Source organism: Phaenicophaeus curvirostris, chromosome 2, assembly GCF_032191515.1.
Source record: "Phaenicophaeus curvirostris isolate KB17595 chromosome 2, BPBGC_Pcur_1.0, whole genome shotgun sequence".
Classification (NCBI taxonomy): domain Eukaryota; kingdom Metazoa; phylum Chordata; class Aves; order Cuculiformes; family Cuculidae; genus Phaenicophaeus; species Phaenicophaeus curvirostris.
Window position 1 is genome coordinate 98,758,006 of NC_091393.1, and position 19,894 is coordinate 98,777,899.

Sequence of the window (19,894 nt, forward strand, 5' to 3'; positions counted from 1 at the left end):
AATGAAGTTTAGCTTCTGTCATTAACATAAACCAGCGCTCTGGTTGTGCTGTCAACCGTACTAATTAAAAGTCAGCCTCCAAGTGCTTAAAGCTTGCCCATACTTGAAAATTAATTTGGTTTGAGGTAGTACATAAATATAAATTGCAGAGGCTATTCCACCTAAATTAAGATATTTATTTTGGAATAAGAATGCTTTTGAACTTAGATCAAATTGAAACATAGCGCAGTTGCTTCCTTGCCCTGCAGATCTCTGAATAGGAAACGAGTCAGGGTTATCTCTTTCTAAATATCCCTATGCACATACGAGCCTTCAGATGGCTAAATGACATCAACTTTCCCTTCTGTATGTCTCTCTGCATTGTCCTTCACCAGCCGAGCTAAAGCTGCAAGCAACAGATGATACATTTCTGCAAACAAAAATTTGCTGAGCTAAATTCCTATAGATCATATTTATTAATTTTTTAAGGTCCTGTAGTGTATCTTCAAGGCTGCTGTTACAGTATAAAACCTAAATGAGAAAAATTAAACCTAGACTAAAATCTTTATAAGAAAAATAAAACATTTTTTCAATAATTTATAAAGAAGAAAGCTCGGAATAGGGAAAAAAGATTGAACATTTGGGATAATTTTTCTTTATGTGCATTATAGGAATACCATTATTAACCAGTTAAAGAAATGGCTAGAAAATGAACTCTAGGAAATATATCAAATGCCTGTTTCTATTAAAGGAGTTTTTCTGATTAAATTCCAAGAGCCCACAATATCCAAGACGTTTGGAAGTGTCAGAGTATCTGAAGAGCACAAAACGAAGTTCTCAGTCTTCCTTCCTTTCACATCCTGCTCTCCCAGTAACATGTTTAAGACTGAATGTTTTCCTAATGCTTGCAAGAAGAACAGAAACAGCAGCTTAAATGTGTCAGTGCTGAGGAAACATATCCAAGACAAGGGCTACAGAGGACATGGAGCAGAGCAACGTAGCGTGCACAGTTTGACCCTCATCATCTAACATGGATGATGTGCACAAGGTATGAAGGTGCTGCTTAAACAGGAAGCCTGTGCTGCTTAAAGGAATATAAGAGAGGGAAAAATAAAAGGCATTTCCAGATTGCTTTGTGTATGGCTCACAGAGTATAGATTCAGGTTGGCCCTTAGGTTTTTGGCATTTCCAGCTGGGAAAGCTAGTGAGATTGGAAGTTTTATTGAGGATCTTAAATGAAGAATCATTTATTATCTGTGTAAGAAAAGGGATTGCAGTGCTTCCCTCATTTATTTTAAGCACAGATTTTGGAGAACATTGAAAGAAAATGGTAAATGAAGGGCCATGTCTAGCAAAAAGTATTCTTCATATGAAAAGAAATAATTCGTTAGTCCTTGCAAGGTTGTTTGGCAATTCTGCTTTACCAGTTTTACCATATGAAAATAACACAGTATTTTTCCCCTTATACATGAAAAAGAAAATTATGATTGCAGTGTGAAAGGAAATGGACTTTCCTTGCTATTAAATACAAAACACTCCTGTCATGATCTACTCTCTGTAAAATTGCAGCCTTGTTTCCTACTTGGCTGCAATCTGTTTTTGGTGGGAGTCCTTCAACACTTCTTGTTCGAGGTCTGTGATAGTTTCCCCCGAATAATGAGCTGATGTGTCAAATGATGCTACCTTCCTACAACACAAATGTAAACTTCTGCTCCAGAGAGAACACTGGTAGAAGAGAGCTGCCCTCTACTCAGCTACTATGATGCAACGTTCCCAAAGAAGTTGAAATAAACACAGCCCTAGACATACCACAATAAGACAACTTCCTTTGTACATCCTATTTTTTCATTTGTTCTGTGCTTTCTTTCATTTTCTTATGTTTTTTATTCTGGATGGTCTTGTATGGGAGTGAGTGGCAGAAGGTCACTCTGGCTTCCACCACAGGAGCGCTGGACCTCCAGTGAGTTGCTGGACCCCCAGGAAATGTTACCAGCCTTCTATGAAGCTAGAAAATCTCAGGTGGTGGAACACAATATACTACTGCCCGGGGGAAAATATCCAAGAGGACTCCTACACACATGAGTACATGTGTGTGTGCACCTTGTGCAAGTATATGTGCAAAGACACAGAGAACAGGACCACACAGTCACTTTCCAACCTGACCTGAAAATACAGCATGCAATGGGCAGTGGTCATCCAGCTGGGATGAGGAGTTCCTCCTGCTGGTACCCAAGTGCTTGCTTGAAAATGAACTTCTTGGCAGTGAAAATGCTCCACAGCTGGAAACCATAAACAAGTCAGAGTAAATAAACAATCCTAAAATTAGGTTTAAACCAGAGGGGGGGGGGGAACAAAAAAATCAAACCTACTAAAATTGGCTGCTGTCTAAGAGAGCGTTTGTAGCTCAGCACTTCTCTGCAGTACTTCAAAAATTAAGGAGAGAAACAGACAACCAGTCTTAGATGAAGCAATAAATAATGGACACTTTCAACACGTAATTTGCATCTGAATTAACTAGGCTGGCTAAATTAATTCACCCATTATGAAATGAGAATTTTACTGTCTATATTTTCAGGCTTCCTACTGTGCTAAGTTAAATAGGCATTGAGGCACAGACTACAGGCTTCACAGAAATTGCTACTAAATTAGTTTCCTCACAGTTATTATCTAGTTCACACTCATGATTTGGATATCTAATGCTGATAGAAAGAATTTTCTTCTCTTCACTGTTCGTATTAGTGAGGGTCTACAGCTGTGAAGATGCTGTTGGGTGATGTGAGGTTTACCCAAAAGTTTCTTTGTCTGGAAAATTTTTCCAGGCTTCCCTCCCTGAAAGGTAGGCAAGGTTATTTTGTATTAAATATCAATTTAAGAGACTGGGAAAGCTGAGGGTTTGTCTCTTCGCAATTTTATTTGAATTGCTCCCTTTAGAAAATTTCAACTAATCTTAAAATAGATAGTTGACGCAGTATATGACAATAGGTTATTAACTGTATAGCTTATAGTATCAAGAGTTATCTGGTGGAAAACACAAGTTTGGAGATTTACAGAGTAGTCAATATATTACACCGTTCTTAATAATACATTAACATTGTATTTTGAACTACACATAAGTTATATTTCCATGAATTGTACCATCAGGAATTTCAAAATCATGCTTAAAAATGGCAAAAGCATTTAAAGAAAGGGAGAAGTATTGCCATCTCCTTTTTGCAAACAAACAGTGGCATAGGAGGAAACCTATCTTGTAATTCAAACCATGTTCGGGGTCACATCCCTCTGCCCACACCACTTCAGGAAATACACACTATAGGAAATGCAAAATCTGCCTGAGGCTTCCCAAGGGACACGCTGTGGGCTAAGAGACAGGATCTGAGCAGCAATGCTTCGACAGGAGCATGGTTCACAAGACAAACCCATTTAAATTTCTGACACTCTTTGCCAATCTTTGGAGAAAGGTTGATCCATTTGGGGAACAGGAACAAGCAAATGATAGACAGATACCTGGCAGCACTGCCCATTGCCAGTAAAGCCTTTAACATGTTCTCTGGAGTCACAGATGAGAAAGAGAGGTTTGTATGAGGTACTTCAATTTGTGCAACTGGGTCAGGACAGGATGGATTTGGGCAGAATACAGATACTCTACTGGAACAGCTACACTGTAAAGCAGAAGATGTGCCTGTAGCTCACACTTTTCTGAGCTTTACAACCCATTCCTTGCTCTGACTCCTTCCTCTCTCCAGGGAAACATAATACATTCGTGCATTGCCTTTTTTTTTCCCCTTTAATTTTTTCATAATGGACAAAGAAAATTTATGGCAGTCCTTGTTGTGCCAGAATATTGCTCCATCAGCCCAGAGAGTTTCCTCACTCCACTTGGACCTTAACAGTAGCATGAGGAGGAGGAAGGCAGAAAACAGGAGGGCAATAACTCAGTGCTGCACTCTTTGCAACAGGACTACAATCCACTCTCTGGAGAGCTCTGGTACCAAGAGCAAACTGTTAGAAATAATTACACTCTTTCTTTAGGCTGCCATGATGAAATGAGCTGCATGAATCGATGCCTTCTATAGCTGCCCAAATAGTTTCCACTGTCTTTCCTCACTGCTTATTGATTTCTTCCATGCAGAGAGTAAACCACTTTGCAGCAGCAAACTGCAGTGTTACACAGAATCCAAAGGGACCATCTCCTTCCCTGTCTGCTTGTGACACTGAGAAGATGGGTCCAGGCTCTGTGACAGTCTGTCCTTGCTGCCTGTGTCACTTCAATACTAAACAGAATATTGTGTGTATTTTTTCAATGTTAAATATTAGAGGCAAGATGTGCTGTTCTGTAAGTTACATCCTTCAATGTCTAAATCCATTTACAGAATTGCTAAGGTTTCTACCCTTGCTTTTAGTTCCAGAGGAGATTAAAAAATTTACATCTAAACAGAGTGAATTTGTACACCATAACAGGATAGGACTTAAAATACTGATTTTCTTATTAGTAAAGGTTACAACACAAAGTATCCACAGCATGGAGAACAAGGATTGATTGACATCCTCTGAAGCAGCTAACACCCTGGAACCTTAGAAGATAACTTTAAAAAAATATTCACTAGATGAAAAGCATGGAAATTACTTGAGAGAATACAATTAGAGTATCTTAAATGATTGGCAAATTACTGACTTTTGCAATAGCCATCTTAAAATAAGAGTGAACTCTGACTGCACTGAGGTGGAAAACAAGTGGAGCAGATTGCCACTAAAAGGAGCATTGTCTTCCCAGCCGGAGGGCTGATGGGGATAAAAGGAATATTTAAACACATCACAGCTAAAAATTTGTGCCTTAAAATTTTTGCAAGCTGATACAAATCAGAGAGCCCTTTCAGGAAGCATTCCCAAGTACCGTGCAATGCAATATCAAAGATGAGGAAGAGTAAAACCATCTCACAAATCACAATTATGAGGATAAGATTTCAAAATTTGTGAAACCATTCACATTTTCAAAGATTCAATATATATAATATATATATCAAATATTATTTATGTATTCCTTGAGACTTATAATCAAGGCAAAAAAAAAATCTTCATTTCCTAAGCTTATGCGAATAGGGTAGTTCCTTTCCATATCAGAAGCATTACACTTTGAAGAGAGAACTAATCCCATATCTCTGAAAAGGTCATTTGTTCCGGATGAGTGACAGGTGCCATAAACTTACGAGATGTCACTTGTATGTCAGTTCAGCTCAACTGAACACAAAGCAAATCAATTCAGCCTGGTCAAGTGTAATTACCTGCTGGAGCAAGATACATCGTTTTGCATTTATTATTAGTAACAATGCCACAGAAGCACTAAATTTGACAGCAGTTCTGGTTACTCTGAGGTTGTACAGAGCTCTTCGTTCCTAAGTGCTTCCTTCTCCTGAAGCTTTCTACATGATCATTACTGTATAATAATTTTATTATTATTTGTACTGCGATAGCAATTAACTTCCAATTATGACTGAAGAACAGATTATTATGTCCGGTGCTGGATTAGCAGGACCAAATTTTAGTTGCAGAGAGAAAAGGCTCAGACAGAGGTATTTCTAGGAGCTGGAAACCTGCATGTACTCACAGGACTTGAATATGGGGCCTTAGATTCTCTCTCATTCTTTCTATTGCTTTGATTTATTTTATTTTTAATCTATACAGAATACACGTATTCTGTTTCACAAGCTCTAATCACCTTCAGCACTCACTGTTTGCTACACTGTATGTGTCACTTAAGGATGTAAAAGTTGTGCCATATCAATTGATCAATGAAACATACATCTTTGAATCTAAAATAAGGGGTTATTATCACATGTCATTCTTTTATTAAAAAAATTAATAGAAAACTACATATACTTCCTGATATACTGATGTGCTATGCTAGGAGCTGATTAACATTATTCTAAACTTGATTTTTCCCCCCACTCCCTAGTATCATAGAGTTTGGGGAAAAACAGATATTTAAACAATTCATTAAACAATTCATCAATTCATTACATATTTATGTACTTTTATGATGTTTATAAAGCTCTGAGACCAAAGAGAAAGACTATGGATTGTAAAATAATTTATGGCAACCAGCCTAAAACTTCAGACGAATTTGGCTAGTATTTACAATGAATACACAACGGCCAATCACAGTTTAGGAAGATGTGAAGTAACTGATCATTACAGGAGAATTTAGAGCATCCTGTACAGGTAAGGTGCCTTCTAGCCTGCATAATTGTGTGAGTGCATAGTAATGGCTATGTCAGGATGTGATGGTGGAAGTTTTCTGGTTTAATAAACTGAAAATTATATTATGATTTAAAAATAATAATAAATACAACAAAGATAAATCACAAAGAAAGAAATATTACACAACACAGTTAACAAATTAAAAAGGCTGACCTTGTTGGACTCACTGCTAAACCACCCAGCAAGCAAATTTGACAGCATGTGTCAGACTATAATTTCCCTGATGCCCTTCCAGAGCTTCAGAAACTACCAAGATTCCTAAGGAGTTCTCTAATCATACAGCTTGCCTGGATGTTATTCGGCATAAGATGTGTTTAAAGAACAAAAAAATATATTTTTATACAATGCAGAACGCAGTTTGTCTTATTTTGTAAGGTTCCTGCTGAAGTCCTGGCTCTTGATATAGTGTAGTCAAAATCAATTCACACCTTCGTTCATTGTGCCTTGGGGATGAATGGATGCAGTCTTTGTGTCATATCCATAAGAGACACTTCCATTATTCTCCAATCCCCCCAAAACAAGTATAATTCAATTGATATTCTCTGTGCCTCAGAGAAAGTTACAAGAAACAAAGCCAGGCAAAATGAGAGAGTAGCACCCTCCCTGTAGAGCTCTGAAAGCGCTAGAAATGGGGAGAAGCTTAAATTAGCAGAGGATGCTTGTATGCAGGCATCCTTGGAGGCTGGGACCTGCAAAGATACATCTTCCTAAAATTCTGGCAACAGTAATGCCAAACATGCTTTCTGTTTTGCAGTCTGTGCAGTTACGAGAATGGTGATTCCCTGTACTCATTTATCCTTATCATTTAATTGACACAACACATTGTGGACTTCTTCAGGAATCAGTTTCTTATTTTACTCACCATCAGATGATCCTAAACTAAAGGGCTCATGGGTGACCCTTGGATACTTTTTTTTTTAACCTGCTTTTTTGAAAAAAAGAAGCATTTTCTTTAATAAAAGTTTATCGTCATAACAAATGGATTCACCAGAAGATTTTAAGCTACAGGCAAAAGAGTACTTTTGATTATTTTTATTTTTCTATCAAGAGAATCTAAAATAAAAATAGCATTTTCAAGTTCATGCTTTGAAATTAAGCATTTTAGATTTAATTCCAGTATTTTTGTTTCGTGGGGTGGGGGGTTGGGGGGAGCAGGAGGGGGAATTCTTAAACCAAACAGATCCTGCTCTAATGAATCATAGAATACTTTGTGTTGGAAAGGGACAGCTCCCACTAGACCAGGCTGCCCAAGGCCCCATCCAATCTGGCCTTGAACACCTCCAGGGATGGGGCATCTACAGCTTCCCTGGGCAACCTGTGCCAGTGCCTAACCACCCTCATAGTGAAGAAATTCTTGCTTACATCTAGCCTAAATCTGCCCTTCTCCAGTTTATACCCACTGCCACTAGAGTCCTATCACTACAAGACTTTGTGAACAGTCCCTCCCCAGCTTTCTTGTAGCCCCCTTCAGGTCACCATTCACTACTGGAAGGTCACCATAAGATCACCTTGGAGCCTTCTCTTCTCCAGGCTGAACAAGCCCAACTCTCTCAGCCTGTCACCCATGTGTGAAAATCACGTTTCTCTGTTTAGATCTCAGCATTTACTGCACACAGGACAAAACACCATTATAATTTTTACAGCAGCTTGTTGTAAGAATATGAATGTATGCACGTAGACCTAAATCAACTGTATAAGGAGAATGAGTTCCCAAATATTCTGCTTATTCAGTCACAATGAAAGAACAGAAAAGAAAGTAATCTCTTTTATTTCTCAGAACTTGATGCAAGGTGTTATAAAATCTCTAAAGCTTTTTGGATAAACAAAGCGTTTCATGCATATAGTGAGCAACAGGCAGCAAAAATATCATTGAATTGGGAATGTATAGACTGAATAATTTCACAAAAAAAGTAGTATGAACCTCATGAACCACTTCAGCAATAGTTTATTTTGTCTGTTCAATGATAAGATCTACAAAGCTTACAACATCTGCAGGTAGACTTATTCACATATATACTTTCAGGCCTGAACTCAGTTAAGAAACTCAAGAATTTTCCACTCTCAAACTAAATTAGAGCTGATGATCTCCTAGTCTGACTTTGAAGAGAGAACAAAGGCCTCAGATTCAGGATGGCCCTCTCCTGCTGAGGAAAACACCCTGAAAAGCATGTGGGGAGCGCACCAGGTGCTGGAATCCAAAACTCAGCCTCCTCTTCTTCCATATTTGTTTTCAAACTTTTCCTAATCTACATTTCTCTAAATATTTTTCCCCACCAGAAACTCCAGCTTGGGGGTATATGTGAAAAGGTGATATAATGTTGCACAAGTGTAGGTAAAATAATTTTACTGATGACATTGGAAAGAAAACAAATGTTTCTTAGATGTTGTGAAGAGTTCTATCACCTTATTTTTTCCAGCAGTAGTAGGGCTTCTATTTTTTCTATACCATCCATCTGGATTTGAAGAAGAATGAGTTAAATAAAAAACCCGTAAGTGGTAGCTTGAGATCTCCTGTGAAAGCACACTCATAACAAGTAAGCTAAACCTTGGAAAGGGGAGAACAGAGCCATTAGCACAGGCACCCTACCTCCAGACGTCCCATAACAATTTGCACTCTTCAGTCATATAACACGCAATGAGACAAGGGCTAAATTTACAATTACCTACATATTTTATTTTGAGTCATAATTAGCTGCAATATATTTACTTCACTTCAAAACAGCTATGAATAGATAGAGTAAATGCCAGGGACTGCCATCTGCTCCCTAAGCCACAATTAACTGCCTGATTATGAAATACATATATATTTATCTAATTAGTTTAAATAGCACTGCTTTTGCTGGCACTGCACCAAAAATAAGGCGAAGAAGCAGGTCCTACTGCTTGATGGAGAGTCTGGAGATGCGAACATCTGCCATGGAAAGATGCTCCAGAGGCGATCATGGCCTCAGTGGGAGTGTAAGAAGAGTGCAGAGAGACATCCAAAACAGGGACCTGCTGCCCACCAGAAGATTTTGCAAGACAAGACAACGCCCGGGGCATCGCCAAGCTGGCCCCACTCTGCCTGTACCAATGCAGGACACAACCCTCAGCTTGTCTTGGGTCTCAGATGAAACTTGCGGTATTGTGGGTGACTATTAAACAGTGAGAAACAAGGACAATGGCTGCGTAGACAGCCATAGCTGTGCCACCACACATGGACACAAACTAAATGCTGCTTCTTGAAACAGTTAGAGATTATTGATTATTCAAGTCCATATAATTCTATTGGAAACATAGTCCAGAAAGACTATCTATGGAGATTGGGATACTCATCTGTTACATTCAGAAAAAAAATAAAGCTCTTAGTAGATTTTTTTTTTCCTGTTCTCTCTGCGGTATAACTAGTGCTGCATCTACTGTAAATTTCAGGGTGAGTAGCACTAATGCTTTGCCAAAGGACAGATTTTGTCATAAATTCCAAGTTTTGATTGCAACTCAGACACTTCCTGCAGGATAAATACATTTGGGGCCAGATTTTAAAAGTCTTTCAGATGCTGAAGTGTACATTTGACATCGATTTCTGGGGAAGCTGGGAATCCAAATGCACCAAAATCCAATTGTTCAGCCCAATCCTATTGGATCAGTTACTGAGTTTCCAAGGGCTACAAACTAGCTGAATTTCAACAGTAGAGTAGGAAGCACTGTCATTATGGTAAGCAGGAGACAGCTCATACCAGTCTACACACGGGAAGTCTCCACCAAAGGAACAGAAAAGACGGTCCACAGTTACCCCTTGTCATGCACTTTTTTTTCACAGGGTCAGATCCTATCTGTCAGATTCTCTCCTGCATACCAACAACATATATTATTTACATCCCTGGATGCTCCATATATTTGAGTTTTAAAGCTTATGCTTCCTCCCTGGAAGCAGTGAGATCCATCCATGAATTAGAATGTTAACATGAAGCCTCTAAGATATACTGCTGGGGCTCTGTGCTTAACTTGAACCTTTGGTAACTGGATTTTATTCCCATAGGGGAATACCCATGTGTGGTACAAAGCTGCTACAACAGCTTGAAGAATTTCTATAGCCCTCTCTGACCATGGCTGGGAGCACTACCCAACTCAGCTTGAACCCAAAGATTATGGTTGTCCCCTTTGCACTGCCACACAGATGTTTTTGGGATCCATTACCTACTCCTTTATCACTTATACAAGAGAAAAGTCTGTCATCCAGGGCAATGATTTTGCCAAATCCATCATCCTGGTAAAAAAAGTGTGACAGACTCGTTCTCACTTAATGCTGGTGGCAGAGCCAGATGACAGCAGTGGCATTGATCTGAGTACCACACATCAGAGCAGGTACGTTAATTTAGTGACACATGCCTGTCCCTGTTTCTCAGATTTCTCCATTTCCACCACCCCCCAGAGATAACTAGCTATGGATGTCTTTTCTTCCAGCCTGTGGGATTAGAAAACCCAATATATCCTCATAAGTCTCTTTATTTCAGCAGATGGACTGAAATCCCCTGATCCCCAGAGAGCCCCCATGGCCATGCCTTTGCATGTTACTGAAGGTGGAAAAACTTACCCTGCTCTTGCCTGGCTTTTCTGGGGAGCCAAAGGCCCCTCATAGGTCTGGATGAAACATTATTGTTCCAGTATTGTGATCATATACTGTACAAAGCTGGCTATATTGCAAATGAGTGGGAGGAGAAAGAGATTGCAGCTCTTTTTTCGAGGAGATGAGGGACTGTAATTTTTCAAAGAGGACCGATAAAATTAGAAAGCTCTCTTTAGAACCCGTTTCTTTGAATGTTGTTCAAAGCCTCTTTCAGCCTCCAACAAGACAACAACTGCTAGAATAACAGAATTCAGGTTTCTATTGTTCCCATAAATAACCTGGGACAGGTTTATTTGCACTTCTCCCAGAGAACCTACCAGTGAGCTCAGCATGACTGTTCTATCTCACAAGATTAAGACAAGTAGCAAGCTAAAAAATAAAATTAATCTCAGAAAAAACAGTGCCATCACCCGGGGATGGCTGAGAGACACATAGAGCCCTGTTCCTTTGGCCACCAGCATCCTGCTCTCCATTCCTATCTTTATTCATGAAATTAGGATCCCATTCTGTAAGACCATTAGCTAAAGCAGCTTTACTGCTCTAGTAGATTTGCTTCTGTGAGTGTTACATCTGACTCCTGATGGCCTCTCTCCAGAAGAGCACTTATATCCCTCTGTAGTCAAGCAGTATATCCCTCTGTAGTCAAGGGAACATCCTCTTTGTGGCTTCACAGGAGCTTCTCACACATTGGGATTCACAAGTGCGTGTTGAATCAGAGCCTCCCACTTATCTGTCTAATTAACAGCATCAGGCTCCATAATTATAAGCAAAACCAGGGCAGATATTGTATGCCATTTTGTGAACAATTTTGCATGTTCTGTGAAAACAGTTATGGCTATTTTCTTAAAAAATACATATCAAAACCCGCTCTCCTTTTTCCAAAACTTTTGTTGGTCCCATGACATCAGAGGTTTCTGTTTGTATCAGTGTACAGGGCTACAAATGGGCTCTTACCCCATTTGGTGTTAGAGAGGGACATTCAAGTGACAAGACTGCTCTTCACAATCATCTTTGATAATAAAATTGAAGCAAATACCTACATGAAGGAACACTTTCCCTCTGCTAATTTATATTTTATCATAGATTTCAATTATGCTGACCACTGAAGCATGCAGGATTCACATGCTTCTCACTGCTGCTTCCTTAAACAAGCAAAGCTAAAGCTGCATGTTCCTATGATCCTAGCGGTCAAGCTGTTACAGCCCTGTGCTAAATGCTTGGTCTTAGTTCATATGCCCTGGCATTGATTTGCTTTACTTTCTCTGCCAGATCAGATGGAGTCCTCTCCTCTGCCTCTACCTCCTCATTTTACCAAGTGACCTGCAATCAACCATCTGCCTTATGAAGCCAAGTTACCTTTAGTGAGGCTACAAATTTCTCAGAGTGACAACCAATGTTAAGACATTCCTACTTACCTCTTTTGAAGCAGATCTGAGTGTACATTTTCCCAGGAAGAACAAGCAACCCTCCATCTCTGCTAACATTTCAAATAAATGGCTGCCTTCCTCTCAGACTTGAGATTTCTTACTATAATCCATTTCTAAGTTTCATTTTCACATTCTGTGGGTTTCCCTAAATGGAAAAGCCCAGAGACGGTGGAAGCACCAACATTTAGAAGACCAGAGTAATGAGAAGAAAACAATACATTAATTACGACAAACCTTGAGGTTTGGCATGCTCAGATAAGCCCACTGTGAAGGCAAGAACAAGTGCCTTTTCCCTCCTAGTTCACTGAAAGCACTTCACCACCTCACTGAGCAAACGTCATCCAACTCCCCTGCCACAGACTGGCCCTGCAGTGATTTTCAATTGGATTTTTGTCACCTCCTTAATCCAGAAGCTGGCTTCTTGACAGTGGGCAATGAGTGTACAAGTGCTCTCAGAGAGGTCTCTTAGCACGGGTCTTTCCTTACTCAAAAATGGGAAGACAGTGTGATGCCTTTACCTGGCAGCATCCCTGACACCAACCACTCTTGTCATTGATTAACACTTCCCTGACAAGGCTTAACTAGAGGTCAGGCAGCTCTGATCTATGTACAGTGGGCATTGCCATAAGGCTTAGTAAAAAGCATTCAACACTTAAGTTTCTCAGGAGCTGCAGAATAAGTTTAGTGCAATATTTTATCTCCTAAACATAATGGGCTATAGTTAAAGCCGACATTTTCTGAAGCAAGACCACTGAACCAGGGCAGGTTCAGTTACTTGAAACTGCGTGGACATGAGGGCATCACACAACATGCTACAGACAGCAGACTCCTGCTGAGAAGTTGGGGTTATTTATAAAACTCTGAGATAAACGCTAAAACCAGGAAAGACAGACTAAAATTTGCTGCCCCTCCTCCACAGTCACAAACAGGTCTTGTCTGTACAAAAGAGAGACTGAGTAGACACTGCAGCCTTGGTGCTATTAAAGCTCAGCACCACACAAGTTTCTTTCAGACCCTTGTAAAATGCCTCAAGGCTTGGGAGGAGGAAGGGGAAAGTGTATTGGAGCTAGGGCAGAGAGGCTGTTGGGAAGCCCTGCACCCTACTGCTGAGCAATTGCATCAGTACTGCCACTGCAATAAAACTGATTGCATAACAGCAAGAATTAGCTGAGATTGTGCGTGTAGCAAGTAAAAAGCTTTGCCCCATGGAAAAGACTGGATCCAGTGTAAAGGGAGAACCTATCTTGCAGAACTGCAGCTCTTAACTTTTCTTCCCTCTTCAGGAGATCTCCCTCTGTGCTGCTGTGAGTGCATGCCTCCACAGCTGGCTATTACTATTTCCGAAAAGCTCTTAGGAACCCATTCACATGGGAAACAGTGAAAACACATCCTCACCTTCATCTAAATTCAGGAACATGAATTAAAAAAAAAACAAAAACAACAAACAAACACCCAAACCAACAAAATATGTCCAAATCAGAGTGCTTGAAATAATGCCAGACAAATCTACATAGCAAAGTCCTCACTGTAACTAGATTCAAACATATCAAACCAAGAGCTAATTTACCAAAAAGCTTGGATTTTATGTTTTCATTATCAAATAAAATAAGAAAAAAAATCAGGCTGGGAAGCCTCAGTACTAGGCAAGTGGCAGCTTGGAAGAAGTCACCTTCATGAACAAGGTCAGTTCATTTCATTCTCCAAAGGGAGAGAAGGTCATAACATCTTCAGCAGGATAAAGTATGCTGCAGATGCAACCTTCCTATTCATAGTAGAGAGCAGGCCAAGGCAGATATATATACACCTTTGGTCCCCTGATGTTTTTCTGAATAATAATGGAAATTAAGGGTTTTTACTCACAGAGGCTTCTTTTATCGGTTTCACCTGCAGACAGCTGAAGGACTTTACTCATTGAGTCAAAAAGAACCGTTCATCCATAGTAGCATGTATACTGAGTTTCTATCAAGTTAGAACACACTCCTTTCATAAATGAACTCATTGCAGCTGTCCAATCAAAAAAATATGATGTCAGCTCACAACCGTTATTTGATATTTATGTTTGGATCACTGCTAGTTGCTTATCCTTAATTCTGCTTTAATGAAAAACTACTAATAACTCCCCAAATACAGCAAGTGAAGTGATGAGCAACATTTCCCTCTACAAAGAATTTTTCTAAGCTGGGAATGTCAAGTCAGGGCTTTTGATATCAGTATTTGAACAATGTTGAAGGCTAAGGCCTTTCTCAAAAATCTTCCTTAAGTCAGGAGTCACAGGATTCACATCCTTCCTGCTCCTGTGTGTCATACGGACATGCTGTATATTTGAAAAGCCAAGGTTCCTTTTGTTCTTATATAATGAAATTTGTTTCTTTAGGCAGGTTATTATTAAAACAATTTCTCCATAGAATTCGAACAAAACTGAAGACAATTTAAGGAAAAGCACAGTATTCATGTCGGGTGCAAAAAGGACACAGTGTGTAAAGCAGCCATCTGCAGTACTTTATCACCCCACTAAATCTGTAAACTAAGGGACTGTATTTTAGAAAAGAATTGTTTGAGAAAGGGTTGGACCTCAGGAACTCAGTGGTGCTACTCAAAGATCCAGGTTTTTTTTCCAGAGTAGATTTTGTGCAGAAGTCCTGTTGTTTTGCCCAAGAAAGGGCACATTGGTAAAAACATACAGAAATCTCCTAACAATACTCAAGCACTTAGTCTTTGAAACAGTAAAAGAGGAGAGATTCCTAGTTTCTGTAGGTCAGTTGTCCTCACTGTCCTCACGAGACCTAAGCTCATGGCTATGTAGGAATACTGCAGAGCCTTGATGTAAGGGTATCCATGGGGATTAATGCACCATGAGATAGTGCTGGGGCATTATTGTGCTTCCCAACCCAGATAACCTTGGGGTCCCTAGATCTAGTGGGTAGTTTCCTGGTCATGTGGGCTTCTCCTCTAAAAAAAAGTGCACTCAACAGAAATAACCTCTGAGAAATAATTACGGAATTTATTTTATTGGAGTCACTTTAATCTTAATATCAAAACAATCTGATGGGGTAAAAAAACCTAAAATAAACTGAAAATGACAGCGGTTTTTGCCTTCACAAAGGCTCATTGTTTTCATCTGTTTGCTTTACTTCAGGGCAAAATAAAAGGTTAACATCTATGAATTTCTTCAAGGAGACAAACTCTTTTCTTAGCCCTCTTCTAATGCCATCATGTTCCCAAAGCTACAGGTTAAATGAAGTTCAGTGACCTGTGTAATCAAGAGGTATAACTTACAGAAGATGCGACTACTCCACATCCTGCATTCTGTAAATGCAGAACCCGATTTCTCTCTGCCACAACAAGTGCCACTTCATGTCCCTTCTCACCCACAGAACAGCTATGTTCACTCATCCTCACAAAGGTGGCAGCCAGTCTTCCTCCCAAGCCTCATAGAATCATAGAATCATCAGGTTGGAAGAGACCCACTGGATCATCAAGTCCAACCACTCCTATCAAACACTAAACCGTGCCCCTCAACACCTCATCCACCCGTCCTTTAAACACCTCCAGGGATGGTGACTCAACCACCTCCCTGGGCAGCCTGTTCCAGTGCCCAATGACCCTTTCCATGAAATATTTTTTCCCGATGTTCAGCCTAAACCTCTCCTGGCGGAGCTTGAGGCCATTCCCTCTTGTCCTGTCCCCTGTCACTTGGGAGAAGAGGCCAGCACCCTCCTCTCTACAACCTCCTTTCAGGTAGTTGTAGAGAGCAATGTCGTCTCCCCTCAGCCTCCTCTTCTCCAGGCTAAACAACCCCAGCTCTCTCAGCCGTTCCTCATAAGGCCTGTTCTCCAGCCCCTTCACCAGCTTCATTGGTTTTCTCTGGACTCGCTCCAGAGCCTCAACATCCTCACACAAAGGCAGAGCTCTGTCACTACAACCAGGTTTCCTGGCTTGGACCTAATAATTGGGCTAAGAAAGTACACAGACCAGTTTCTGACCATGCAAAAATACTCCCCATGATATACATAGGAAGTTGCAGTGTCAAGAGCACAAGAGAGGCAGAATGCAACCTTTGGTCCAGAAAGCCCTGCCTCGCCAGGAGCGTGGAGCATGCACACCAGTACACATGCCTTGCTTCTCCCACTACCTCTGAGCACAGCATTATGTGTGGGGAAAAAACCGAAAAAAGGGGAGGAAAAGTGGTTATTTTGGGAAGCAAAGCTTGCGTTTTGCCAAGGGTCCCTCCAGCAGTGTTGTTCATAGAGAGGAGCTCTGCCAGGAGACATCCAAGTCAGGTCCTAAACACTGGTTTTTATTTCTAAAGTACACTTCATTAGTCAGGACAGTTGCACAGTTAATTTTTCCACATGAATCATTCCCAAGAGCAGGCATACGATACTGCCTTGCAGTCAGAGGCAAGTAACCACAAGTTATTTTCTCCTGTCCTGTCAGTGTGGGTGAAAAGGACCCCAGTGCCTCTAATGCGGGTGAAGGACACTGAACCCAGTCAGTGAACCAAATCTCCCCAAGGCTGGACTACCTGAAACACTGGTTGTGGAGGATGGTATCTTACACTGCTTCCAAAAGTTGCACTCAACACTGAAATCCAGCACACTGCATCTCTGGTCTTTGTCCAGTCACAAAGGACAGACCTAAACAGCCCTTGTAATATTTCTACCCTTGTAATATTCAGCCAATGTACTAACAGCTGGGATTGAATCTTTATCTAAGACATTTTTGAGTCCTCTCTGGCCATTGAAAAAGGACCATCTCACAGTGCTACTGTGGTCAGAGAATGCTGGCACAGGCAGGCACATCTTTCTGTTCTTTATCGGCTTGTAGGGAAACAGACCAAGGGACTGACCCTCGGACAGACGTCTGCATACTGCAGCTGGCAGAACTGGAGAAAATAAAGCAGTATTTCACCTGTAAAATTAGATCTGCCTGCAATGCTATCAAGCTCATTATGGCTCTTGAAAAAGGACAGAGCTGTGGTGACATACCTCCTATACACATGCACAGTTGTAGTATATTGTTTTTCACGTAGAAGTAGAAAATATAGGACAGATCTATCAAATTCTGTGCTATTAAACCATTCTGAAAACTGGAATGTAGCCCTACCTTTCCTTTTAAGGATGAATATGCCATCTCCACAAACATTTGCTCCAAGTTAGTCATCTGGCAATGTGCACCTTGCATGGGAAGCACCCCCCTGGGGTGGGCTCTGTCATGATTTTTGTTAGCAGCACAAACATTTGCAAATAATCCCATTTAAACAGTACTAAGGTTACCAAAGCAAAGTCTTCAAAAGAAACAAAACACCAGAATTGCAGCTGGCCTGTATGGGTTCAAACCACTCAAACTTAATAGTTTTTAATTAAATCACCTTTTTGTGAATAAAACCCAGCAAAGACATGCCACCAGCTCCATCCTCTGCCCCAGCTTTTCTGCCAGCAGGATTAAGCAATGCCACACAGTTCCTGCTGCTCCTTTTGTCCACCCACAGCAGTGCTGTCCCTCTGGGCTATTTCATGTTTCCATCTTCTGCATTCACCCTCTGCCTGCTTCCCCTTCCTCACGCAGGCAATGAGAAAACAAACACTTCTTACAGTTTGCTACACAGATAAACTATGCTCCCTTGCCCTTCTCTTGTTGCCTAAAACAGCAATGACCGCTCCAAAGAGTTCAGCCCAAGGCAGACATTGGGAATAGAAAATACTGAGTCAGACATGGAGAACAATCAATAGCAGTGAATTGCAGGGTAGATCCAGGTGACTCTCCCAATTTGGGCAATATCAAGCTACTTCTTGTATGAAATAAAAGACGTAGGAAGGAAATTTTCTTCTTAGATCAAAGCTTGTAATTTTTCAGTCAGTTTGAGAGTACCAAATTGAATTTTAAAATGTTACAAGAAAGGTTAAAAAAAAATATTTTAGTAGATTTAGCCATACGGGTGATTTTAATTTTCCCTGGGCCAGCTCGCTCATTCCTCAGAGCCAATGTGCATCAAAAGGATAATTTATAATCTTTAATTAGGGTATTGACACGCGAAGTCCCTTCTATTTATGAGACAGGAGGGGGATGGCAGGGGAAGGAGCCCCACCAGCTGCAGTCAGAGCCTTCCTGAAGGTTGTAAAACTTTGCAGGGTGCAGAGAGCCCGTGTTGGCATGGGGAAGTTGAATGATGCACCCAGGCCAGACAGCGGTCTTGTCTCTGCTAGCAAGGAGAGACATCAGTGTTTCCAAACAACTCACTGTCTAATTTGTACTTATGCAAAAGAGCTGTCCCATAACACAAATCATCAAGCAATTAACATGCAACACTTCAGCGAGACTCTCCATCGCTCGTTGTTGAACTATCTTCAATGTCATTAATGAGAGCTAATTAAATCAATCAAGTCACCACCATACTCAAACATGACTGTAGTTACTGAACCTGTATCAGATCGGGAGCATTTTCTCAGGCACTGTAAGTGTCAAGATGCACATTTATCATGCTGTCCTTCCAGCATACATCTGCTCTCACTGCTGTGTGTTTCATTTATTATACGTTGTCACCAGCCCTACCCCCAATATATCTAAGTGTCAATTAATTCTTCCCTTTGCGGCTCAAGTGCATCGTACTGAATAATCTCTACCTTAATATCTATCCAAAAGCTCTCCTTGTCGGGGAGCAGCAATATTCAGCCACATCCCCTAAATTACCTGACTGTGACTATAACTTCTCCATTTCTGTATATGAGTTATTAAAACCTCAAACCACCTTCATGCACTCAAGTGTTTTTCAGGGGAAGTGATGGAGATGTTCACCTCTCTCTCCCTGCTCCTAGGACTTGGCAGAAGATTTGCAGAGCAATTCAACAAACTAAACTTTTCTGAGAAGCGTTTCCAGGAAAACCCCTCAAGCAGGCAATTGCTGTGGACATTCAAAATGTTTTTTGTAACAGATGAGAATTTAAATAACAGATTTATCTCAACATGTGCAGAATTGAGCAATGGCATTTCTGCTAAACCACCAGCCCATGTGCCTATGGCTCCGTTACCATAAATATACAGGGGATTGATATAGGGAGTCCTTTTCTTAGCAGGACCATCATCTCTCATTATATTATAACATTTGGTCTCTATTTATGCTTCCACTCTGTCTGGATAACTCTACCTTTCATTTACAGAATTGGCTATATTAATATGCTTTAACTTCAACACTGGATATTTATTTTAGAGATAAATTATTTGGCAAAGGGAAAAAAAACCCACAGTAATGTAAAGCACCACCATAAATACATCTGTCTTCTCTCGATAGTATATTTAAAATCTGTATATTTTTTTATTTTGTAAACATACCTGGTGGCATCTTCCTTCCATGTTTTAATTATAAAAATACAAAGTCAGAGATCAGACAGAGAACACAGTATTAATTTTTTGTGTACATCCTGGCCACAGAATTACATCCCCTGCACTATCACTGTGAAAAAGAGAGATGGGGCGAAGTCCCTGCACACGTTCTGGATAGAAGAACATGGGTGAAACAGGAAGAAGGAAGCACATGAAAGTGAGGTCCCTATGAAGAATGACACTGAGAACCCAGAGAGTGTTGCAAAAGAATCCTAACCCAAAAGACCAAACAAAAGCAACTAGGAAA